Source organism: Coregonus clupeaformis, chromosome 8 (assembly GCF_020615455.1).
Source record: "Coregonus clupeaformis isolate EN_2021a chromosome 8, ASM2061545v1, whole genome shotgun sequence".
NCBI lineage: Eukaryota > Metazoa > Chordata > Actinopteri > Salmoniformes > Salmonidae > Coregonus > Coregonus clupeaformis.
Window position 1 is genome coordinate 51,651,002 of NC_059199.1, and position 27,198 is coordinate 51,678,199.

Genomic DNA, 27,198 nt, shown 5'->3' on the forward strand with positions numbered 1-27,198 from the left:
ATCAAAGAGGATCAGGCCTGATGATCTGTGTAACGTTTTAGATAGTGCTCAGGGCCTGCGGACCTGACTGGACTGCTCAAACCTGGTCGAAGGCGTGTGTGTGTGTGTGTGTGTGTGTGTGTGTGTGTGTGTGTGTGTGTGTGTGTGTGTGTGTGTGTGTGTGTGTGTGTGTGTGTGTGTGTGTGTGTGTGTGTGTGTGTGTGTGTGTGTGTGTGTGTGTGTGTCTGTGCGTGCATGTGTGTGTGTGCTACAGGCCTCAGTCTGTAGAGGTGATGGACTTTATCACAGGCATAATATAGCATGCATAAAATATGGATGAAACCAATGCACTGCTCAGTTACTTATACTGACACTCCACTATGACACATTCAATAGTACAACAGCCTACACTCTTAGAAAAAGGGTTCCGAAAGGGTTCTTCGTCTGTCCCCATAGGATAACTATTTTTAAAAGTTCTTGAAATGTTCAGTATTGACTGACCTTCATGTCTTTGCTTATTTTAGCTGTTCTTGCCATAATATGGACTTAATATAGGGCTATCTTCTGGCTGCCAATTTCTGATCTTCTGAGAACATCATTTGAGGAGTCGCCTGAAGCGTGAGAGGAATGAGAGATAGAGAAATACAGCAGTGAGGACAAGTGGCTACTATTCTCAACTGTGTGTGGTGAGCTTTCTGGCGCCCAGAGCTGCTGAGGCATCACCCAACTGGGTGCTACACAGAGTGGGAAAGGAGATGTCCAGTGGCTATATGACTCAGGCTGGTTCCCAGACTTGCCCTCTACAAGATCATCAGCAGACTCCAGCACCATCATCTACCATCCTCTGACCAGCTCACTCCGCTCAAGTCATAAACTGACCCTACCCATCTTTGAAGGATGCAGCTTTCAAAGACTTGGCCTCTATTGGTTGATCATGATATATTCCTTGTTTATTTTTTTCTCTTGAAGCGCTTTGAGATTGTATGCAAAGCGCGTTTAGAATTGTATTAATTATTATTATTATTATTATTAGAATAAATAAGACAGACAGTCGGGTTGGCATCAGTGCTCTCTCTCTCTCTCTCTCTCTCTCTCTCTCTCTCTCTCTCTCTCTCTCTCTCTCTCTCTCTCTCTCTCTCTCTCTCTCTCTCTCTCTCTCTCTCTCTCTCTCTCTCTCTCTTTCTTCACAAATTGTTTGACAGTTTGAAGAATCTAAAGATGCATTTTTCCCTCATGATGTTCAAAGGCAATTCGGTCTGTCATTCCTAACGCACTTGATGATCGCAGCAACCCTTCTGAGAAGAGGAGAAAATATACATCAGCTTGACAAGTCACAGTCAGATAAATGACCGACCCCGTTTTCAGCTAGACACACACGCACACACACGCAGCTACACACACACAGTCTTCAAACATCTCTCTATCTGTCTCTTTATTTATTTATGTCTGTCTGTATGTCTGATATCAACGCAGCTGGAAACAAAACTCTGTCTCAGTCTCAGTTAGGGGGACGGACCTGGTTTGAACTAGCCACCCCTTTGACTGATCTGTCACCAATTTTAACTAACGAGTTCATGCAAAATCTTCTTGTCATTCTTGATTAGTGCTGTAGATGAAGGGAGGGAAATTCTCGCCTTGCAGACCCTGATAATAGCAGGGAATCTCCCACTTACTAGTAGGAGGCCTACACAGACAGTTCCTAACCAGTCGTCACCAACAACAGTATAATCTCATGGGACAGTGATAACCCTCAACCACGGTTTGAATCAGCATCAACTGTTTATCATGAACTTTGTATCAAATGTGTTCAGCATCGAGGCCAATTCCAACAGATCAATGGATGTCAATGGAGGCTACTGTGCCAGCTAATCTGGTCACCAGTTAAATCACGTGGAGTTAATTGGTGGTTCCTGAATACTGTTATTTACTTGTCAATCCAGAAGGAGGAAGGGTTCATTGTAAACAGGTGTTCAGCGGAAACTGTGATCGACCAGACCACTCCTGCTGAGTGATATCACAACCTCATAATCAAACCCACCCGTTCTCTGAAAATTTGCCGGAATGATCCGGAATGTTAGGAATCTTCACCCGGCCCGGCCCGGGAATGCTGCTTTGAAGAGACTAGAGGGACCAGGCCTAATTTACATTCCAGAGTTCTGCTAGCCGAGTGGAGGACTCCTCTTTTTCCCTGGAGCAATCCTGAGAGGATTTCCAGACAACTAGAAACTAGAGCAATCCTGAGAGGATTTCCAGACAACTAGAAACTAGAGCAATCCTGAGAGGATTTCCAGAGAACTAGAAACTGGAGCAATCCTGAGAGGATTTCCAGACAACTAGAAACTGGAGCAATCCTGAGAGGATTTCCAGACAACTAGAAACTGGAGCAATCCTGAGAGGATTTCCAGAGAACTAGAGAGAGAGGATTCTGCTGATGAGATGTAGGTAGCAAGAGTATACCTTTAGCTGCTGCATAGGTTTTTATTAAATCAACGACAATACTAGCCAATATTTGCTAAGGCATGTTTGCTCAAGTTTCTGCATCATCTGGTCTGGTCTGTCTCAGTTGTGGGAGGCTGAGCTGGGTCTATCATGTTTCAGGAGAAGACACAGATGCAGACAGTGTCGAAGTAACAAAAGTTTATTACAAAACAGGGGGCAGGCAAACGACAGGTCAAGGGCAGGCAGAGGTCAGAAATCCAGATCAGAGTCCAAAAGGTACAGAACGGCAGGCAGTCTCAGGGTCAGGACAGGCAGAGGTCAATAATCCAGGGTGGTGTGACAAGGTATATAACGGCAGGCAGGCTCAGGGTCAGGGCAGGCAGAGGTCAATAATCCAGGATTGTGTGACAAGGTACAGAACGGCAGGCAGGCTCAGGGTCAGGGCAGGCAGAATGGTCAAAACAGGGAAAACAGGAACTTGAGAAAGGCAGGAGCAAGGTGAAAACCGCTGATAGGCTTGACGAAACAAAACAAACTGGCAACAGACAAACAGAGAACCCAGGTATAAATACACTGGGGATAATGGGGAAGATGGGCTACAACTGGAGGGGTGTGGAGACAATCACAAAGACAGGTGAAACAGATCAGGGTGTGACAGGGTCATATTCAATAGGCACCAAATGGATGAAAATAGACAAACAGGGAGAGGGACAACCTGGACTTGTCCAATGAGAAACAGAAATGTTTGTTTTCTGTTGCAAAATGTGTTAAAAGGTTTTCCATTGTGTGCCCTAATGAACACCACATTGGCCTTCTTCCATAGACTGACAGGAACTTGTCATGTGACCATACAGGAAGTCCAGCAGTTGGGCAGGGGAAAAGGAAGGAGAAGCCAGAGAGAAAGAGAGAGAACGAGAAAGGAGAGGGTGGAGTAGGCTTGTTGAGATGGAGAGAGAGAAAGCGAGAGAAAGTGAGCGAGACGGAGAAAGAGCGAGAGAGATAGAGAGAGAGAGAGAGAGAGAGAGAGAGAGAGAGAGAGAGAGAGAGAGAGAGAGAGAGAGAGAGAGAGAGAGAGAGAGAGAGGAGGGGGGGTGGGTGGGTGGGTGGGTGGGTGGGTGGGTGAGAGAGCTCACGGCATGGCTTGTTGATACAGTGGCAACGCTCAGCAATTTTTTTCCTCATTGACTGACTGAATGGAGAGGGGATTTTCAGGAACACATTGAATGGATCTGGCTCCACATACACTAGGCAGCTCACTTATCTCTGAAGAGGATTTTCTCTCTCCATCCCCCTCTTCTTTGGGGAGCGAGCGGAGAGGAGAGGGGGTACTGGGTATGGTGCCAGGGATGCCCCTCGCCAGACGTGGCGGATGGCGGATGGGTACAAACGCTTGGCACGGGCTGGCAGAGAATGTGCCAACAGCCTCACTGGCATCCACCTACTCCAGCAGTTCAGAGAGAGGTGAATCACATCTCATACTGCCACCAGTAAACTCTCAACACTCACAACAACCCACATACAGAATGCACACACACATGCAGGCTTCAGTACATACATACATACAAACACACACACACACACACACACACACACACACACACACACACACACTGCAAGCTACATACAATATGCACACACATACACACACAGACATGTACACGTCCCACACACACACACACACACACTGCAAGCTTGGGAGAAAAAACACAGTGATTTGACTGAAATATAATCCGCTGGAAATCAAAGCTAACATAAGCACTTCCTCGTTGTGAGAGTGATTGCTGCACATTGTTATTAAAGAGAGAAAGAAATGCAAGTGATACTCAATATCTCAAGTTAGTCATCAGATTTGATGAGAGCAGGCTAAGTATGATGAAGATTATGAAAACGCAGACATTCGACGATTCCAACAGGCATTACTACTACATTATACGGGTAAGACACACTTACCCATAATACATTAGGCTTATTACCCAGCCTAACAGTCACCACATTCTTCAGATGTTTCAGATGCACACAAACTGTGATGAGGCTGTCAGTGTCTCATTCAGAATGTGGAACGAAAACTGAGTTCTAAGTTCTAAGGATGAAGCAGGAAGAGGAGAGTAGTTAAAACTCTGACAGCTTTATTTAGACCTGCCGTAATTAACGGTCTCCTAGGTCTCTACAGAAACAGCTATTCCACAAAGAGGGAAAAGAGAGAATCACATCTTTGGAGTGTGTTCATCAGTTGTTAATGAGATTTATTCCGTTCGGTTCATTAAGGCTGGCCGCCTACATCATGTATAATAGAGGAAACATGACTCATTGTGTGTGTGTGTGTGTGTGTGTGTGTGGGGGGGTGTGTGTGTGTGTGTGTGTGTGTGTGTGTGTGTGTGTGTGTGTGTGTGTGTGTGTGTGTGTGTGTGTGTTTGAACAGGGTATGTAATTACCTCTAGAGAACCCCCAAGATGAGAAAGAATTAACTCATCAGAGAGGATGAGAGAGAGAGAAAGAGAGAGAGAAAGAGAGAGAGAGAGAGAGAGAGAGAGAGAGAGAGAGAGAGAGAGAGAGAGAGAGAGACAGAGAGAGAGAGAGAGAGATAGACAGAGAGAGAGATGGGGGGAGTAGGAGAGAGAGAGAGGATTGTGGTAGTCATTTCTTGCTGTGGTCTTCAGTTTGTAAGCCTCCAAACTAAAGTACTGCATTGCACCGCTGCTCTGAATGTCTCAACAGCAGCAGCATCAGACTAGCCTAATTCTGAATCCAAATCTCCTACACACCCAGAGAGGAGGATGGCAGGAGGAAGAGAGGAGGAAGAGAGGAGGAAGAGAAAACGGTGACCAATCCGAACAGGATTGCAAAGTTACATCTACAGTTGAAGTCGGAAGTTTACATACACTTAGGTTGGAGTCATTAAAACTTTTTTTCAACCACTCCACAAATTTCTCGTTAACAAACTATAGTTTTGGCAAGTCGGTTAGGACATTTACTTTGTGCATGACACCATGAATCCAACAATTGTTTACAGACAGATTATTTCACTTATAATTCACTGTATCACAATTCCAGTGGGTCAGAAGTGTACATACACTAAGTTGACTGTGCCTTTTAACAGCTTGGAGAATTCTAGAAAATGATGTCATGGCTTTAGAATCTTCTGAGTCAATTGGAGGTGTACCTGTGGATGTATTTCAAGGCCTACCTTCAAACTCAGTGCCTCTTTGCTTGACATCATGGGAAAATCAAAAGAAATCAGCCAAGACCTCAGAAAATAATTGTAGACCTCCACAAGTCTGGTTCATCCTTGGGAGCAATTTCCAAACGCCTGAAGTTACCACTTTCATCTGTACATGTTAGGCCTACTGCTGCTAGGTAGCTCTCTCTCTGCTCTCCCCCTCCCCTCTGTCTGTCCTTGATTGCAGGAGTGAAGTCTGGTGTGCGGGAGTCAGGGTTCCAGCTGCAGCTCATTCACCATAATCGCCTCAGCCTTTAAGACCCGGTCAAACTTGCCACTCATCGTCAGATCATAGTCAAGACGACCATATTATTGGAACCTGACTCCTGCCTCCGCTTCACTCCTGCCACCACCATCCTGCTTTCCACTACCGGACCTCCCTTTTGGACTCACCACGGACACTAGGACATTACGGTACCACACCTGCTCTGAACCTGGATCTGTTACCCTCCCTGTAAACCTGGACTTGCTCTTCCCCTATTATTGGAAACCTGGACAAATTGAACTTTGTAAATAAACCTGTTAAACCTTCTCTGGCTCGGTGTAGTTGTCTGCATTTGGGTTCAAATCCAGTTAAATCATGACAGTATGATCTGACCATGATGAACCCAGCAGACAGTAGCTCGGATACCACCCCAGAGTGCACTCAAATTCGGACTGCCATAGCCAATCAGGGCATTTTACTTGGCCAACATGATACCCTGTTTAAGACTATATCCGAGAACAGTCAGGTGCTGCTTAATCAGGTTCAATTACTCACCAATCAAGTGTCTGCCCTTACTACCCAAGTTAATAATGCACCCCTCGTTCATGGCATACAAACTGCTCCTTCTCATGCTCCGCCAGTTTTTCCGGTTCCTACAGCCCAGATCAGAGAGCCTTTTGTTCCTGCTCCAGAGCGCTATGACGGGAACATGGGAACCTGTGGTGATTTTTTGACTCAATGCTCGTTGGTGTTTGAACAACAGCCCCTCACCTATGCCTCAGAAAGAGCCCGTATTGCCTACCTTATCAACTCTACTAGCGGTTCCGCTCGTTCCTGGGGATCCGCGGTCTGGGAGAGTCAGTCGGACATTTGCAACGCTTACGTTGCCTTCACCACTGAGATGAGGAAGGTTTTCGACCACCCCGTACGGGGCAAGGAGGCTGCTAAACGTTTGTTTTCTCTTCGGCATGGGTCTCGCAGTGTGGCGGAGATGGCAGTGGAGTTTCGGACTTTAGCGGCAGTGTGTGGTTGGAATGACGAGGCATTACAAGGAGTGTTCATTAATGCTTTGGCTGAGACCTTGAAAGATGAATTGGTGTCATATGATGAATCGCCTACGCTGGATAATCTTATTTCACTCACCATCAGGTTGGATAATCGGATTCGGGAGCGCCGCCGGGAGAGGAGTGGTAGTTCCAAGCAACCTGTCTGTCGTCAACCAACTCCTCCCCGCCTCTTCCCTACGGAGAAGGCCGAGTCTTCCCGAGTCGATACTAGGAGCACTGAACCCGAAGCCATGAAGGTGGGTCGTGCACGGTTGTCCTCAGAGGAGCGTGCACGTCATATTCAGGCTCGGGTCTGCCTGTATTGTGGAGAAGCTGGTCATTTCGTTCCTTCCTGCCCAGTTCGTCCGGGGAAAAGGGCCGGCTCATCATTAATGGGAGAAGTTTTGGTGAGCCGAGCAGCGGATTCTTCCTCTTCTCCCCGCATTCTGCTCCAGGCATCCCTCCAGTGGCAGTCCCAGGATTTCCCTGTTAGTGCGCTGGTTGACTCTGGTGCCGATGAAAGCTTTTTGGATCGAGAGTTGGCTCAACAAATGGATTTAGAGACTGTACCTATGGACCATCCGCTGCAGGCTAAGGGTCTAAATGGACAATTGTTGACCCGTATTACTCATCAGACTGTGCCTGTTTGTCTCAGAGTGTCGGGTAATCATCAGGAGAACATTCAGTTTCACATCATTGACTGCCCACAGACCCCCTGGTCCTTGGTATCCCCTGGCTCATAAGACACAATCCACACATTGATTGGGTGACAGGTAGAATTGTTTCATGGAGCACATTTTGTCATGTGAATTGTTTGTGTTCTGCTCAGACCCCTGCCAGCACTGTGCCTCAACCTCCACTGGAGTCCATGGATCTCTCTGCTGTCCCTGACGTGTATCATGACCTGGCATCCGTTTTCTGCAAACACAGAGCTACTTCTCTTCCTCCTCACCGGCCTTACGACTGCGCCATTGACCTCCAGCCAGGAGCCCCTCTCCCCAGCAGTCGCCTGTACAATCTCTCCCGCCCGGAGACGGAGGCTATGGAGAACTACATTCGGGACTCCTTGGCGGCAGGTATTATTCGTCCTTCCTCGTCACCTGTAGGAGCGGGATTCTTTTTTGTTGGAAAGAAGGATAAGACCCTCAGACCCTGTATTGATTTCCGTGGACTTAACAACATCACCATTAAGAACAAATATTCTCTGCCTTTAATTAATTCTGCTTTTCCCCTCCTTCATGGTGCAACTATCTTTACCAAACTGGATCTACGAAATGCGTATCACCTGGTGCGCATTTGTAAAGGTGATGAATGGAAGACTGCCTTCAACACACCCTTGGGACATTTTGAGTATCTGGTTATGCCTTTTGGTTTGTCCAATGCCCCTGCTGTTTTTCAGGCACTAGTCAATGATGTCCTTCGGGACATGTTGAATCGGTTTGTTTTTGTCTATCTGGATGATATCCTGATTTTCTCAGAGTCCTCCCAGGAACATGAACTGCATGTGCGCCAGGTGTTGCAAAGGTTGTTGGAGAACAAACTGTTTGTGAAGATGGAGAAATGTGAATTTCATGTGTCTGAGACCTCTTTTTTGGGTTACATAATAGCTCAGGGGGAGTTGCGGATGGACCCAGCTAAGATCTCTGCTGTCACGGACTGGCCAGCCCCCTCCACCCGCAAACAACTTCAATGATTCCTGGGGTTTGCGAACTTCTACAGGAGGTTCATCAAGGACTACAGCCGCATTGCGGCGCCACTCACCGCTCTCACCTCCATCTCACTACCGTTCGCTTGGAATGAAGGGGCCGAATCAGCGTTCAAAGAACTGAAACATCGCTTCGCCTCGGCTCCCATTCTGATGCAGCCGGACCCCGACCGCCAGTTTGTCGTGGAGGTGGATGCATCCGACACTGGGGTAGGTGCGGTGTTGTCACAACGTTCTCCTGAAGATAACAAACTGCATCCCTGTGCTTTTCTTTCACGGAAACTTTCTCAGGCAGAGAGGAATTATGATGTTGGCAATCGTGAACTGCTCGCCGTTAAGCTGGCTATCGAGGAGTGGCGGCATTGGTTGGAGGGGGCGGAACAACCCTTCATCGTTTGGACGGATCATAAAAATCTGGCATACATCCAGTCAGCGAAGCAGCTCAACCCCCGTCAAGCCAGGTGGGCACTATTTTTTGGGAGATTCAATTTTTCTCTGTCTTACCGTCCTGGGTCACACAACGTCAAGCCTGACGCCCTGTCTCGTGTTCATTCGGCTGTTGATACTGGTAGTAACCCTGAACCCATCTTGCCTCCTACCTGCAGTATTGCGGCCATCACATGTGACATCGAAGGGATTGTTAGACAGGCTCAACATCATCAAGCTGACCCTGGGAGGGGTCCTCCTAACCGGTTGTTTGTCCCTGAGTCTGCTCGCTCCCAGGTACTTCAGTGGGCTCACTCGTCTCCCCTTACCTGTCACCCTGGAGTTACGCGGACCCTTGACTTTGTGCGACGGAAGTTCTGGTGGCCCAGGATGGAGGCGAACATTCGAGCCTTCATTGCTGCTTGTACGGTATGTGCACGAAGTAAGAACTCCACCCAGGCCAGCGCTGGTCATCTACGACCTCTGCCAATACCCAGCCGGCCCTGGTCGCACATTGCTATGGATTTTGTCACTGGACTTCCCCCCTCGTCTGGAAAGACTGTCATTCTTACTGTGATTGATCGTTTTTCTAAGTTCGCTCATTTTTTGGCCCTACCTAAACTGCCCACTGCCAGAGAGACGGCTGATATTTTGGTTGAACATGTGTTCCGCTCTCATGGTCTACCCACTGATAATGTCTCTGACAGGGGTCCCCAGTTTGTCTCCCAGGTATGGAAAGCTTTCTGTAAAGCTTTGGGCATCACATCCAGCCTGTCCTCTGGATATCACCCCCAGACCAACGGGCAAGCCGAGAGAGCGAACCAGGAGATGGAGACCGCTCTCCGCTGTGTCACAGGGTCTAACCCTGGGTCATGGAGCTCCATGCTCCCCTGGGTGGAATATGCTCATAACACCTTGACTAACGCTTCCTCTGGTTTGTCTCCCTTTCTGTGTGCTCTGGGTTATCAACCTCCCCTGTTCCCTTCTCAAGAGAGGGGACTGGCGGTACCATCGGTGCAGTCCCACATGCGCCGCTGCTTCAAGGTCTGGAGGAAGGCCAGGGTAGCTCTGTCCCGAGCTTCGTCGTACATGCAGAGGCAAGCCAACCGTCACCGGTCCCAGGCTCCCGGTTACTCTCCTGGTCAAGAGGTATGGCTTAAGTCACGTGATCTTCCATTGAAAGTGGAGTCTAAGAAGATGGCGCCGCGTTTTATAGGACCGTTCAAGATACTGTCTATTGTTAACCCCTGCGCGGTTAAGCTACAGCTTCCTGCCTCCCTACGGGTTCATTCCACTTTTCATGTTTCCCAGATTAAGCCTGTGTCGGTTAGCCCTCTGTGCCCGCCCTCTCGTCCCCCTCCTCCGCCCAGGATCGTGGGAGGGGGTCCTGTCTACACTGTCCGGCAACTTCTGGATGTTCGCCGCCGGGGTCTTGGTTTCCAGTACCTGGTGGATTGGGAGGGTTATGGTCCTGAGGAACGTTCCTGGGTGCCCAGGAGCTTCATTGCGGATCCTGCTCTGGTCCGTGAATTTCATAGGTTACATCCCGATAAACCCTGTCGGCCGCCAGGTGGCGTTCGTAGAGGGGGGGGTACTGTTAGGCCTACTGCTGCTAGGTAGCTCTCTCTCTGCTCTCCCCCTCCCCTCTGTCTGTCCTTGATTGCAGGAGTGAAGTCTGGTGTGCGGGAGTCAGGGTTCCAGCTGCAGCTCATTCACCATAATCACCTCAGCCTTTAAGACTCGGTCAAACTTGCCACTCATCGTCAGATCATAGTCAAGACGACCATATTATTGGAACCTGACTCCTGCCTCCGCTTCACTCCTGCCACCACCATCCTGCTTTCCACTACCGGACCTCCCTTTTGGACTCACCACGGACACTAGGACATTACGGTACCACACCTGCTCTGAACCTGGATCTGTTACCCTCCCTGTAAACCTGGACTTGCTCTTCCCCTATTATTGGAAACCTGGACAAATTGAACTTTGTAAATAAACCTGTTAAACCTTCTCTGGCTCGCTGTAGTTGTCTGCATTTGGGTTCAAATCCAGTTAAATCATGACAGTACAAACAATAGTACGCAAGTATAAACACCATGGGACCACTCAGCCGTCATACCGCTCAGGAAGGAGACACGTTCCGTCTCCTAGAGATGAACGTACTTTGGTGCGAAAAGTGCAAATCAATCCCAGAACAACAGCAAAGGACCTTGTGAAGATGCTGGAGGAAACAGGTACAAAAGTATCTATATCCACAGTAAAACGAGTCCTATATCGACATAACCTGAAAGGCCGCTCAGCAAGGAAGAAGCCACTGCTCCAAAACCGCCATAAAAAAGCCAGACTGCACATGCGGACAAAGATCGTACTTTTTGGAGAAATGTCCTCTGGTCTGATGAAAATAGAACTGTTTGGCCATAATGACCATTTTTATGTTTGGAGGAAAAAGGGGTGCTTGCAAGCCGAAGAACACCATCCCAACCATGAAGCACGGGGGTGGCAGCATCATGCTGTGGGGGTGCTTGCTGCAGGAGGGACTGGTGCACTTCACAAAATAGATGGCATCATGAGGAAGGAAAATTATGTGGATATATTGAAGCAACATCTCAAGACATCAGTCAGGAAGTTAAAGCTTGGTCGCAAATGGTTCTTCCAAATGGGCAATGATCCCAAGCATACTTCCAAAGTTGTGACGAAATGGCTTAAGGACAACAAAGTCAAGGTATTGGAGTGGCCATCACAAAGCCCTGACTTCAATCCTATAGAAAATGTGTGGGCAGAACTGAAAAAGCGTGTGCGAGCAAGGAGGCCTACAATACTGACTCAGTTACACCAGCTCTGTCAGGAGGAATGGTCCAAAATTCACCCAACTTATTGTGGGAAGCTTGTGGAAGGCTACCCAAAACGTTTGACCCAAGTTCAATAATTTAAAGGCAATGCTACCAAATACTAATTGAGTGTATGTAAACTTCTGACCCACTGTGAATGTGATGAAAGAAATAAAAGCTGAAATAAATCATTCTCTCTACTATTATTCTGACATTTCACATTCTTAAAATAAAGTGGTGATCCTAACTGACCCAAAACAGGGAATTTTTACTAGGATTAAATTAGTTTAAATGTATTTGGCTAAGGTGTATGTAAACTTCCGACTTCAACTGTATATACTGTATATAGGCCTATACAGTGTATATTGTCAAATACATATGGTTTAGGCCAGAAAATCTGCCCTTTACACAACACACACACACTCGAACTCACACTCACACAACCTCTGTGTCACAGGTGTGACATGTAAATCCTTGGTGTCAATCAAACCCCTGACAGATATAGGCTACTGTATGAATTAATCATATAGCACACGTGCACTGTTATAAATACAGTATATGATTCATGGTTACAAAACGAAATACTCACATACTATTGGTTACAAAACTAAATACTCACATACTATTGGTTGCTGCTGAGAGTAAACTTTGATTATATAAAACTCACATTACTCTCATCAAAACATTTACACAACAGGAAAAGTAAACCACAGTAAACCTCCATTGATGGTTCTCAGCCTTGTATGCATGGCCTACATCAAGGAGCACGCTTGTTTTTGCAGCTGCAGTCCCATGAACTGATTAAACCAGACTGAATGCTGTACTCACAACAACGGTGAAACGTGACGAAATCAGTGTGCACGCAAGGCAAATTAACTTTAAAGATGTTGAACAGGATTGACATGACTGAAGCGAGATAAAAGGTGCTATCTGGAACCTAAAACGGTTCTCCGGCTGTCCCCGTACTGTAGGAAAACCCTACCTGGAACCTATCTGGAACCAAAAAGGCAGAGAGAGATTGGAGCGAGAGATGGGAACGAGTAAAGGGAGCGAGTGCTCTCTCGCTATAGTACGAGTCGTGTGCCTGTACCCATACTGCAGTTGCGCGTGGCTGAAATGCCAGAGCATTAGGTAACAAAGAGGATTATTCAGATGAGCATGGGAAGTAAATTGCATTGCTAATGAATACTGTATTTAAAGCAGAATAACATGCCCTTAAATTAACATCTGCTGAGAGGAGAAATCCCATCACACCTCCTCTCTCTCTCTGTCGCTCTCACTTTCTCTCTTTCCCTCCCCCCTTTCTCTCACTCTCTTTCTCTCTCCTTCCCCCCACCCTCTCTCTCTCTTCTCTCTATTAAAATAGTTCGAATGCAGGAGGGGGAGTGTAGCTCAGTAGCGGAACATGAACGAGCCAGTGATGGATCCACGTCTAACATAACCATCACACTGAATTAACGTTGGCTTCTCGTCTCCCCTCAGACGCAGAGAAACGTGTCATAAGCATTTAATAGATGGTTTTGCAAAGAGGTGAGAAACATGCTTCACATGTTTGATTAATTCATCCACATCGCTTAGTGTAGACTACACTCTGAACTGAGGTTTTGTGGCATCAATAAGCACTTGAAATTAACTCAATTGTAATCATTTGTAAGTCAATGCTGAATGACATTTAGGTCACAATAGCAAATTTCACATCAAGGACTATGGTAATAACTATGTCATTACAATATAATTACAATGTCATTGAAACAGAGTTAACGCCCTAGTAAAGATGCTGCTGCAATACAAGCCATGCTATACTCAACATAGCTCAGGCAATAGGAAGCTCTCTCAACCATTTATATGCAGATGATACAGTCTTATACTCAGCTGGCCCCTCCCCAGGTTTTGTGTTAAACGCTCTACAACAAAGCTTTCCTAGTGTTCAACAAGCTTTCTCTGCCCTTAACCTTGTTCTAAACACCTCCAAAACAAAGGTAATGTGGTTTGGTAAGAAGAATGCCCCTCCCCCCACCGGTGTGATTACTACCTCTGAGGGTTTAGAGCTTGAGGTAGTCACCTCATACAAGTACCTGGGAGTATGGCTAGACGGTACACTGTCCTTCTCTCAGCACATATCCAAGCTGCAGGCTAAGGTTAAATCTAGACTTGGTTTCCTCTATCGTAATCGCTCCTCTTTCACCCCAGCTGCCAAACTAACCCTGATTCAGATTACCATCCTACTCATGCTAGATTACGGAGACGTAATTTATAGATCAGCAGGTAAGGGTGCTCTCGAGCGGCTAGATGTTCTTTACCATTCGGCCATCAGATTTGCCACCAATGCTCCTTATAGGACACATCACTGCACTCTATACTCCTAAACTGGCCATCTCTGTATATCCGACGCAAGACCCACTGGTTGATGCTTATTTATCAAACCCTCTTAGGCCTCACTCCCCCCTATCTGAGATACCTATTGCAGCCCTCATCCTCCACATACAACACCCGTTCTGCCAGTCACATTCTGTTAAAGGTCCCCAAACACACACATCCCTGGGTCGCTCCTCTTTTCAGTTCGCTGCAGCTAGTGACTGGAACGAGCTGCAAAAAACACTCAAACTGGACATTTTTATCTCCATCTCTACGTTCAAAGACTCATGGACACTCTTACTGAAGCTTGTGGCTGCTTCGCGTGATGTATTGTTGTCTCTACCTTTTTGCCCTTTGTGCTGTTGTCTGTGCCTAACAATGTTTGTACCATGTTTGTGCTGCTACCATGTTGTGCTGCTACCATGCTGTGTTGTCATGTGTTGCTGCCATGCTGTGTTGTTGTCTTAGGTCTTGTGGTGTCTCTCTTGTCGTGATGTGTGTTTTGTCCTACATTTGTCTTTTTAATCACAGCCCCCATCCCCGCAGGAGGCCTTTTGCCTCTTGGAAGGCCGTCATTGTAAATAGGAATTTGTTCTAAATTGACTTGTCTAGTTAAATAAAGGTGAAATAAAATACTAAATAAAAATAAAAGATCTGAGAAAAAAAATTTGAGAAAGAAAACCAAGGCCAGAATGTGTACTATTTGTGTTTAACACACTCTTATACTTCAATTTCCATAATCTGACAACACTCAAGAACCAACGAGCCATAGATTTAATGAAGCAAAGCAAACACAGACCCTGATGCAATTTTTACATAAGGTTCACTCACTGACAACGTCAAAGAAATCAGTATGCCAGCTCAGTTCTGCCTTCCACTGAACAAGATATCTTCCATTCATTATTGATGCTATGTGAGGGGTGTGGGGAGGAGAGGAGAGGAGGAGGGGAGTTTTCCCCTCAAGGCACAGGAGGATTCCCAGAGCCGGGACTGCCATCAAAGCCTTCTCTCTCTCGCTCTCCTCTCTTTCTCATCCTCTCTCTCTCTCTCTCTCTCTCCCTCTCTCTTTCTCTCTTTGACTATCGATATTACATGGTTTGTCTTACTCATTTACGTCTGTTTTCCCTTCTCGTTATGATTTAAATTATACTGTGATTTGCCGTGTGCAATGAGAGATAAGATAATACAATGTTGCGGTGTCATTGGTATTTATAAAATACCTAATTAGGACGATGAATTAGCATATGTACAATCAAATATATTTTGGGAGAGTCTATATACAGTATGTTCAGTTACATCATATTTAGCCATGCTTCCCCTCATGAATTTATTATGTTACATGATACAGTAGGTAGCAAGGGTTTAATTTAGGAAACTACGATACAGAATAAGATAATAAAAAATTGCTTTTGTCTATGCCTTCCCTTCTGCCGACAGAAATAGGTTCGGAGATGAAGCCGTCACAGATCTAAATTCAAACCTTTTGATGTTTGACATCTCATTGTCTGACATCTCCCCAGCTCTACACTACTATCCTCTCCCCTCATCCCCCTCCTCTGCTCCCCCTCCCCTCCCCTCCCCTCCCCTCCCCTCCCCTCTCAAAAGAGTGAGTCCTCACAAAGCCGCCGGCCCAGATGGCATCCCTGGCCGTGTCCTCAGAGTGTGTGCTGACCAGCTGGTGGGAGTCTTCTCTGACATCTTCAACCTGTCCCTGTCCCAGGCTGTAGTCCCCACCTGCTTCAAGGAGACCACCATCGTCCCAGTGCCCAAGAAAAAAAGGTGACATGGCCAAATGAATATCGCCCCGCCACACTCACCCCGGTCATAATGATGTGCTTCGAGAGGCTGGTCATGGCCCACATCCAGGCCAGCATGCCAGGCACACTGGACCCACTCCAATTTGCCTACCGCGCCAACAGATCCACGGAAGATGCAATTTCCATTTCTATTCACACGGCCGTATCACATCTGGACAAGAGGAACACCTATGTGAGAATGCTGTTCATTGACTACAGTTCAGAATTCAACACTAATGTTCCCTCCAAGCTCGACACCAAGCTCAGTGTCAGCTTCCGGCCTCCTGTTTGTCTCCGGGCCTCTAGAGGTCATCTGTGTTCCCCTCTGCCTTAGTTCTTCCTCGTGTGTGTCAGCTTCCTGCCTCCTGTTTGTCTCCGGGCCTCTAGAGGTCATCTGTGTTCCCCTCTGCCTTAGTTCTTCCTCATGTGTCCTAATTAGCTTGATCCAGGTCACCTGTGCCTTGTTTCCCCTTGTGTATTTTAGCTGTGTGTTTTCCCCTTGTTTCTCACTTGGTTATTGCGTCCTGACTATGTGTCTCCTGCTTTGTCCCACCGTGTCTGTCCTAGTAAGTTGTTCAAAGTTATCTTTAGTTTGTTTTTCTCCCCTCGTGGAGTTGTTTTGTTTTGCCTCCTGTTTTGGAACATTAAATCTACTTGCCTGGTGTATTGCCTTGGGTGTTTCATTTGGGTCCTACAACACCTCCTCTGTGGCTAAGGGGTAGTACCCCCAGCTCTCCACATCTGAGACCGGAGTTTCTAGCCCGGTTTGTGACAGAATAACCAAGTCAATCATGGACCCAGAAACACTCAGTTCCCCGGACCTGTTGGCGGTGATCACTCGACATGAGGCTTCTTTCCAGCGCCATGAAGCCGTTCTCAGCCGACAAGAGGAGCTGATGGCTAGTCATTCTCAACTCCTGGCCGAAATGATGAGTTCCCTCCGCCAGCTCTTTGAACGCCTCCCTGGTCCTCTCCCTTCCCCCAGGTCACCCCCCAGTGACGACAGGTCGTCTCGGTTGGCGGAGCCCCGACTACCACCTCCCAAGCCCTTTTCTGGGGATCCAAGCTCTTGCCAGGGTTTCCTCACCCAATGCTCCCTCACCTTCGAGCTCCAACCCTCAAGTTTTCCCACAGACCGTTCCAAGATTGCCTACATCATTACCCTTCTTTCAGACAAGGCGCTCGCCTGGGCTTCTGCGGTGTGGCAGTCCCAGGAGGCCTGTTGTGACTCCCACGCTGCATTTGTAGAAGAGTTCAAGCGGGTGTTCGATCATCCTGTCAGTGGGCGGGAGGCTTCCAAGCGCCTACTGTCTCTCCCGTCAGGGGGCCCCAAGCACGGCAGATTTTGCCATTGATTTCCGGACCATAGCAGCAAGGAGCGGATGGAATGATGAAGCGCTGAGGGTCTGCTTTCAGGGAGGGTTATCTGAGCCCCTTCAAGATGAGTTAGCCACCCGAGAACCAGCTGGTGATCTCGAGTCCCTCATAGCCTTGGCCATCCGCCTGGACAATCGTCTAAGAGAGCGGAGAACGGCTCGCCGTCAGGTGTCTCATTCCCAAGTTCCTCTGAGCAGCTCTGTTTCTCCTGTTTGGACTCCGTCATTCAGAGCTGCCCCGGCTCCTGAACTGCTCCAGGATTCCCCGGAGAGCATGCAGTTAGGCCGTTCCAGGCTTTCTCCCAACGAAAGGGAACGTCGCATGAGGGAACGTCGGTGCCTCTACTGCGGGGTTGCCGGCCACTTCCGCTCCACTTGCCCCGAGCTTTGAAACGCCTGTCCCCGCCCAGCTACAGGAGGGCTGTGATGGGGGAGAGTTAGAGCGCCTCCTACTAACGCTGTCCTGGCTATTCCAGCCACTCTGTCCTGGGGGGCCACCAGCATCGGGTCCAGGCTATGATCGATTCCGGTGCCGCAGGTGATTTCCTGGATGTAACCTTGGCTAAGGAACTTAAGATCCCTACCCAACTACTTCCTCAACCCCAGGCAGTTACAGCCTTAGATGGCAGACCTCTGGCACCAGGAAAGGTTACCGAGGCGACTCAGTCCCTGCGACTTACCATCTCTCAACACCAGCAGGAGGAGACCTTCTATCTCATTGACTCTCCCGAGTATCCTATTATCCTGGGTCACCCTTGGCTATGCAGACATAATCCCCAGATCGACTGGCCTACGGGCACCATTCTAAGCTGGGGTCCCGCCTGCCAACTCACCTGCATGCTTCAGAGTCCCTCAGCCCCTAGTACCCAGTTTCAAGAGTCTGTTGACGTCTCCCGAGTCCCCAGTGTTTACCATCGGTTCAAGGCAGTGTTCAGCAAGGCCCGGGCTACTTCCTTACCGCCTCATCGCACGTATGACTGTGCCATTGATCTACTCCCTGGGTGCTGCCCTCCTAGAGGTCGGATCTTTTCCTTGTCCTCCCCGAGCACGCAGCTATGGACACCTACATTAAGGAGTCCTTGGCAGCCGGCCTCATCTATGCCTCTACTTCCCCCGGCTGGCGGGCTTCTTTTTTGTTGAAAAAGAAAGACGGGGGTCTTAGGCCTTGTATTGATTACGGGGACTCAACAAGATCACGGTTCGGAATCGATACCCCCTTCCTCTCATGGCCACTGCTTTTGAGCTGCTTCAAGGGGCTTCCATTTTTACTAAGCTGGATCTCCGCAATGCTTACCATCTCGTGCGGATCCGGCAAGGAGACGAATGGAAGACGGCGTTTCAACACGCCCACGGGGCACTATGAATATCGGGTGATGCCGTTTCGGGCTCACCAATGCCCCCGCAGTATTCCAAGCCCTGATTAATGATGTTCTCCGGGATATGCTTAATCTGTTCGTCTTCGTGTACCTGGACGATATCCTCATCTTCTCGAGGTCACTGAAGGAGCATGAAGGGCATGTTAGCAGGGTTCTCCAGAGGCTCCTTGACAATCACCTCTACGTTAAGCCTGAGAAGTGTGAATTTCATGTTTCTCAGACTCAGTTTCTCGGGTTTATTGTCACTCCCGGGCACCTAGAGATGGATCCCAAGAAGGTCAAGGCGGTCCACGATTGGCCCACACCTGCCACGGTCAAGGAGGTTCAACGGTTCATTGGCTTTTCTAACTTCTATCGGAAGTTCATTAAGAATTTCAGCTCGGTGGTAGCCCCCTTGACGACGCTTACCAAGGGAGGAGGGACCAAGATTCACTGGGGTCCGGAAGCAGCAGGGGCCTTCGAGGATCTCAAGCGCCGCTTCACGTCGGCTCCGATTCTGGTGACCCCTGACCCAGAGAGACCTTTCGTGGTGGAGGTGGACGCCTCAGAGGTGGGGGTGGGAGCCGTCCTGTCACAGAGGGGTGCGGATGGGAGATTACACCCTTGTGCCTTCATGTCTCGCCGCCTGTCTGAGGCCGAGCGCAACTACCACGTGGGGGATCTAGAGTTGCTTGCGGTAAAACTGGAATTGGAAGAGTGGCGCCATTGGCTTGAGGGGGCTCAGCACCCTTTCCAGTTCTCACAGACCACAAGAACCTGGAATATCTCCAACAGGCTAAGCGGATGAACCCTCGGCAAGCACGATGGTCCCTTTTCTTTAATCGATTCCAGTTCCTCCTGACTTACCGACCTGGCACCAAGAACGTCAAGCCGGATGCTCTGTCTCGAGTCTATTCTCCCGAGTTACAAGAGAAGCCCTTGGCATCGATTATTCCGAGGTCTAGGATCGTCGCACCTCTTCAGTGGGAACTAGAAAGAGGGGTACGAGAAGCTCTTGTCCAGGAGCCCGATCCAGGCGGTGGTCCTGCCGGTCGCCTGTACGTTCCTCTCTCTGTTCGGGGCCGCGTCTTGCAGTGGGGTCATGAGTCGCCCTTGACATGCCATCCAGGCAGTGCTCGCACACTGGAGTTCCTCCGACGGCGGTTTTGGTGGCCGTCCATCAAGAAGGACGTGCAGGTCTATGTTGAGGCCTGCCCTGTGTGCAACCAGGGAAAGTCGACACGCCAGCGACCCCAGGGACTGCTCCATCCCTTACCTGTTCCTCGAAGGCCATGGTCACACCTTTCTCTGGACTTTGTTACGGGACTTCCTCTATCCCAGGGCAACACCGTCATCCTAGTGGTGGTAGACCGGTTCTCTAAGGCTGCCCGGTTTATTCCCCTGCCCAAGCTGCCCTCGGCTAAGGAGACTGCTGAGCTCCTCATGAACCATGTCTTCCGGATATTTGGTATTCCCCTGGACGTGGTCTCTGACCGAGGTCCCCAATTCTCGTCCCGGTTTTGGGGGCCTTCTGCAGGCTTGTTGGGGCCACAGCCAGCCTATCGTCGGGGTTCCATCCAGAGTCTAATGGCCAAACGGAACGGATTAATCAGGATCTGGAGACCACCCTGCGGTGTATGGCAGCCAGTAATCCCACGTCTTGGGCCACCTATATCATTTGGGCTGAATATGCCCACAACACCCTCCAGTCCTCAGCCACCGGATTGTCCCCCTTCGAATGCCAGTTCGGTTACAACCCTCCATTGTTTCCAGAGGAGGAGGCGCAAGTTGGTGTTCCCTCGGCCCAGCGCTTTGTCCAACGCTGTAGGCGGACCTGGAAGAAGGCCAGGCGTGCCCTCCTTCGGACCTCCCAGAGATACCAAAGTCAGGCTAATCGCCACCGCCGGACGCCCCTAGTTTCCGAGCTGGTCAGAGAGTTTGGTTGGCCACAAAGAACCTGCCCCTCCGGGTCGAATCCAGGAAGCTTTCCCAGAGATACATCGGGCCTTTCCGCATTGCTAGAAAGGTTAACCCTGTGTCGTATCGTTTGGTTCTCCCTCGCTCCCTTAGAGTTAACCCCACTTTCCATGTTTCACTCCTTAAACCTGTCTTGTCTTCTCCCTTTGCCCCCCACGCAGACCCCCGCCACCTCCCAGGATCATTGACGGCCAGCCAGCCTACACAGTCCGCCGGATACTGGACTCCCGGAGGGTCCAGAACTCTCTGCAGTATCTGGTGGACTGGGAGGGCTACGGGCCGGAGGAGCGCTCCTGGGTTCCAGCCAGGGACATCCTGGACCCAGGTTTGATCCGAGATTTTCGCACCCTGGGGCCAGGGTGTTCTGGAAGGAACGTCAGGAGTCGTTCCTAGAGGAGGGGGTCCTGTCAGCTTCCGGCCTCCTGTTTGTCTCCGGGCCTCTAGAGGTCATCTGTGTTCCCCTCTGCCTTAGTTCTTCCTCGTGTGTGTCAGCTTCCTGCCTCCTGTTTGTCTCCGGGCCTCTAGAGGTCATCTGTGTTCCCCTCTGCCTTAGTTCTTCCTCATGTGTCCTAATTAGCTTGATCCAGGTCACCTGTGCCTTGTTTCCCCTTGTGTATTTTAGCTGTGTGTTTTCCCCTTGTTTCTCACTTGGTTATTGCGTCCTGACTATGTGTCTCCTGCTTTGTCCCACCGTGTCTGTCCTAGTAAGTTGTTCAAAGTTATCTTTAGTTTGTTTTTCTCCCCTCGTGGAGTTGTTTTGTTTTGCCTCCTGTTTTGGAACATTAAATCTACTTGCCTGGAGTATTGCCTTGGGTGTTTCATTTGGGTCCTACAACACCTCCTCTGTGGCTAAGGGGTAGTACCCCCAGCTCTCCACATCTGAGACCGGAGTTTCTAGCCCGGTTTGTGACACTCAGAGCCCTGGGTCTGGACACCACCCTCTGCAACTGCATCCTGGACTTCCTGACGGGCAGACCACAGGCTGTGAGGATTGGCAACAACACCTCCTCCACACTGACTCTTAACACAGAGGACCCCCAGGGGTGTGTGTCCACAGCCCTCTGCTGTACTCCCTGTTCATCCACGACTGTGTGGCTTTGCACGACACCAACTCCATCATCAAGTGTGCTGACGACACCATGGTTGTAGGCTTAATAACCAACAACGACGAGTCAGCCTATAGGGAGGAGGTAAGTGAACTGGCATTGTGGTGCCAGGACAACAGCCTCTCCCTCAATGACAGCAAAACACAGGAGTTGATCGTTGACTTCAGGAAGCAGAGGGAACATCAATGGGACTGCTGTAGAGAGAGTCAGCAGTTTGAAGTTATTCAGCGTCCACATCACCGAGGACTTGACATGGACCAACAACACTACCACACTTGTCCAAGGGGGCGCAACAGTGTCTCTACTTCCTAAGGCGGCTGAAGAAATGTGGCATGTCACCCACGGTCCTCACTCACGCACACATCCACACACACACATATACATTCATGCTACACACACACATCACATCATGTGTAACTTGAAACTGTAAGGGTTGGTGTGAGGTGTGATCCAGGTGCGGTGCAGGATAATCAGTAGGCAGTAGGCAGAGATGGTGAAACAAGGATCTTTACTGGTGATCCCGAAGCCAGAATACAAAATAACGGATTTATCACGATAAAAGAAAGGTGGAGCAAATAAGTCTCCAAAAACTGGCTGACAGCCAAAATATGAAATACTACCTACGACTGAAACAAATAATGAAAGAGGGAGAACACTTCTCAAGTACCTGTACATAGGTGTCCGATCAGACACTGAGTAGTACTGCTGGACATAGAGAAACTAACAGAAAACTGAGCGAGGGAAAACAGGGAAGTGAGGGCATAAATACACAGGTGAACAGGTAGACACAGGTGACACCAATAGGATACCGATTGGTCCAGACTGTGAGTGAGGAGGTGCCTAAGGTTGTCGGAGGATGACACCTAGTGGGTCGCTCCGGAACTGCGACCCCCTCCTGTAACAGAAACAGATGTTTCGTCACCCACTTTTTATGTCTATGGGATCTGCAAACACATATTACAGGTAAGGACACGAAAAGTTGGTGTTCAAGCTGTAACTCTTGCATTGACAATGCTAGCTTGTGTTGTGTGAGAGACGAGACATCAATTCCTTATGAGGTCTAAGTTACGTGCATATGTATGGACGTTAACATAAAGAGACAACAGAGAGAGACACCACAAGGTCTCTGAAGGAGAGGCAATGCATAAGCAGCAGAACAAAATGAAAATGTCAGGAGAGAGAGAGGGGAGATCGAGAGAGAGAGCGATAAAGAGAGAGAGAGGGGAGAGAGAAAGAGAGAGACAGAGAGATAAAGAGATAGAGAGAGGGGAGAGAGAAAGAGAGGGGAGAGAGAAAGAGAGGGGAGAGAGAAAGAGAGGGGAGAGAGAAAGAGAGGGGAGAGAGAAAGAGAGGGGAGAGAGAAAGAGAGGGGAGAGAGAAAGAGAGGGGAGAGAGAAAGAGAGAGATAAGAAGAGAGAGAGAGAGAGGCAGGCAGGCAGGCAGGCAGGCAGGCAGGCAGGCAGGCAGGCAGGCAGGCAGGCAGGCAGGCAGGCAGACAGACAGACAGACAGACAGACAGACAGACAGACAGACAGACAGACAGACAGACAGACAGACAGACAGACAGACAGACAGACAGACAGATAGATGAAAGAGAGCGATAGATAGAGGGAGAGGCAGCAATGAAACGTGAAAGGTGCCTTTAACAAAGTGTCATGAAGAAAAACAACTTGATTGATCAGCTTTTATCCCTGAGAGCACTTTGCCACCTACCGACTGGTCCTGGTAATCACATGTATTGTGGTAGAGTATAACCAATATATCTTATTATTCATTCTTTGAGATACATTGAGGATATGGAGTAGATAGATAAATGAAGAATCTATACATTTGACATTTTTCTTCCCTTAAATTTTTTTATATACTCAATGTCAGAAAAATGCACCCACCTCTAATGTTTAAAATGCAGTGTTCATTTATTTGAATAATGTAAATAATGAATAATGAAGATGTATGTAAATATTACATTGCTTTGATTTAGGCACAAGGCTACACATGAAAGTACTGAATAAAAAAAGCAGGCAATCATTGAATTGCTGATACAATTAACAACATTATTAATGTAAGGGAGGACTCCAGGCTATTGCATCTCCAAGGTTTACTCCTTTGATACATTTCTTCATCTCATTAATATTGTATGGCTCAAGTCTTAATCATTATCCCCAATATACAACATCTTCATTACCAACCAGCCAAGGTTTGCAAGCTGCTTCGCTCACAGAACTAAGTTGGATGATACCACACATCATGAATTCCACCATGGAGCTACTAGAATGGGATTTCACATCATTCTTTGAGCCCAAAGTTCTGAACATTTGTTCTGTTGTACTCCACAGAATACAATGCTATGAGAACACTGCAGTTGAGAAAGATATCCTAATGTTGTAGCGTGTTAATTAAAAGATTCCAAAGTCAATCAGAGATCATTAACATAGTGCAGAGCATGTGCAGTGCAGCCACTTCAGTAGAAGAAACATCAAAGGGTTTCAGCAGCAGGCATGAAAGGCATTGGAAATTAGCTTTGAAAAGAAGAGCAGCTAGCGCCAAGCCATGACTAGCCTACAGGATGAAGAGAGGAAGAAAGTAGGGAGGGAAGAGACTGCCTGGCTGGCTGATGGAGGGAAGAGACTGCCTGGCTGGCTGATACAGGTACTGCTGCCTCAAATTAAGTTGTTACCCAGCAGGCAGGCGGGGGATGAGAGAGAAGGTGGGGGAAAGAGAGAGCGAGAGCGAGGGGGGGTGAGAGGTTTAATGGTTGAATTGAAAAAATGCCTTTACATCTTTCCCAATTGTGTCAGTTCAGAGATCTCACATGTTTTCTTTTGATTATGCCGCATGTTTTTTTATATTTCTGTGTTTCTAACACTGTTGTCCTCTATACAGGCAGTGTATGCACTTAGATTATAAACACATGGATAAATGCTATTCTTTCATCTTTCTAACATCCATTTACCCATGTCTTATTACATAATATGGATGCAGCATAAACATCTAACAATCTCCTCAGATCAAATAATGAGCCCTATGTAGAGCACTTGGCCTGCTTATCTGCAATAGAGATTTCCAAAGCTCAGGAATCATATAAAAAGGCAAGGCAGTGAAGATGTCAGCCAGGCATTCAATGTTATTACATGGTATTACTACCATTACTCTTTCACTTATGACTGTATACAATTGGCCACTGCTGAAGAACTGGAAGACACATCATCATCATCATCATCATCATCAAACAAACTGTATCAAAACAGTCCATACTGCAGACAACACTAAGCAACTGCATGTGCTGTCAACAACAACAACATAAATGTCAGGCTAGCCTACTCCGACTCAAGCCAGGCATAGGCTATTTGCCATTTATAATAATATGCCATTTAGCAGACGCTTTTATCCAAAGCGACTTACAGTCATGTTTGCGTATGGGTGGTCGCGAGGATCGAACCCACTACCCTGGCGTTACAAGCGCCATGATCTACCAATTGAGCTACAGAGGACCATAGATAGATCTAAGATATTCGCCTATTCCAGACTCAGCAACTATCGAAGTCAGACATCATCAGGTGTATTAAAGAAAGCCTTCCCCCGAGGCCATACTGTTACCTACTTCAGTCTACATTCTCCTTCACCGGGTGTGAACGGACTGGACAGGCTGAGCACCCACCAATACATCTCCACGACCGGCATATTTACTGTAGACATCGTCATCTTCACAGCTGACACGCTGTTAAACCGTATGACCACAGTAAATAAGTTCAGAGAATTGTTTCATTCACCGCCAAACGACATTATGTTGTGGTATAGACTATGCGACCAATAGGCCTATGTCCACAAAGGCAATTTGTGGTAGAAACATACAGTAGCCTATAGAACGGTGACAGGCACATTTGAGTATGTTGACATCGTTTTAAATAACTTACCCGCAGCCCGCCGCCACAGCGGTCATCCTCGTATTGTTTATTCTCCGGTTAATAGACTGTTTTTTGTCAGTTGGCGTTGTTCACCTCCGGGCTCACCTTTGCCCGACACCAGGACCCTTCACGCGTTTCAGCGACAGTCTAGAGCGCTAGGTGTCTCGTGCCTATGATTGCTGGCGCGAGGTGAACTAGGTTCTATGGCAAGCGGTATGTGGCTACGGACCCATCGACTCTCTCGCGTGTTGTTGCTGATGCTGAGCGCGAGACAGCACTCAGAGTCAGAGAAAAACAGGGGCAGGTACACAAGTTTGTCTCGAGTCAGCCTGCGAGTGATAGACAGTAGATGATTAAAACGCGTGTTCCGTTGACACGGTTACGACATAAATATTTAGGAGGCGCAGGTGTTTGTATAGATGACTGTAGTTCGCCGGCTCCTCGCCTCTGCCGGATGCCTTGCATCAGCAGCCAGACAGCCTACAAAGGTTGCTCGCCTTTTACGCACTGTTTAGTCAATCCGCGGCAAGTCAAACGCTGTAAAATGATGTAACGCATCAATGAAAACCCTTTTACGCGCAGGGTTATCCAACACAGTGGTAAATTATTTGAGGTCAGAATGCCCTTGCCATTCGTTCACCTTTGGTCCGTTTCTACAGCTTCCAACAGTAGCCTACGACCTCAGTGGAAACCCATAGAGCAAATGATACACAGAGGAATACATCTTAAAGGCTGTCATTTCTATGTTTATGTCTGAAAACTTTGCAAAGGAATGGTTAATCTTCACACTGTATGAAATGACAGTTAGCCTACATAGAAAAAAGGTTATATCTAGAACATAAAAGGGTTCTATCTGTCTTATGGGGACAGCCGAATAACCGTTTTAGAACAACCAACTTTTTCAGAAATGGAAATACCTTCCATCTTTCTGCCAAACCTGTCATTTTGAGATGCCCAGACAGATTTCATGCCTCTCAGTATGCAAATGTTAGAAGATTAAATAATGATCAAATGATCAAATATTTAAAACTTAAACTTCATCCCTCCCTGTCTAACCAGTAGGCTATAAGTCAGTGACACAATTACAGAACCAAGACACTTCTTCCTGGCAACAAGCCACTGTCCCCAAGATAATTAGAAAGTATACTGTACTCAACTACTACAGAGCAGGGCAGGGCATCAAGTTGAGATATATAATATGCTCAGTTTGGGTAAACCCTGCAGCAGAGTGGAGTAACCTGGGAATTCTACTCAGTAACAACGTCACATGCCCTCCAGAGGAGCTTATGGTGTTATTATATAGTTCAGTTGAAAGATTGGAGCGTGTGTCATTGTCTTGTTAATGTTCCCCCTCTCTTCCCCTCAGCCCCCCTCTCTCCTCCCCCACCTCTCCCCAACCTGCTTCATTCAGTGGAAATATATGTTTCCACTGTTATCTTCAGCACTGGGGCTGCGTGTGCGTTCTTCTTCTTCACACAGATAT

At 48.0% G+C, this 27,198-nt stretch overlaps 1 protein-coding gene across 1 annotated transcript in view; it reads right to left on the bottom strand.

Annotated features, from left to right (window-relative positions):
* Window positions 1-26,145, bottom strand: part of LOC121571919 (retinoic acid receptor beta-like) — a 225,515-nt gene extending 199,370 nt beyond the window's left edge. Inside the window, exon 1 of the mRNA XM_041883715.2 lies at window positions 25,725-26,145. The gene's annotated coding sequence lies outside the window, so the exon portion shown is untranslated. The remainder of the gene's footprint in view (window positions 1-25,724) is intronic.
* Between the last annotated feature and the right edge of the window lie 1,053 nt (window positions 26,146-27,198).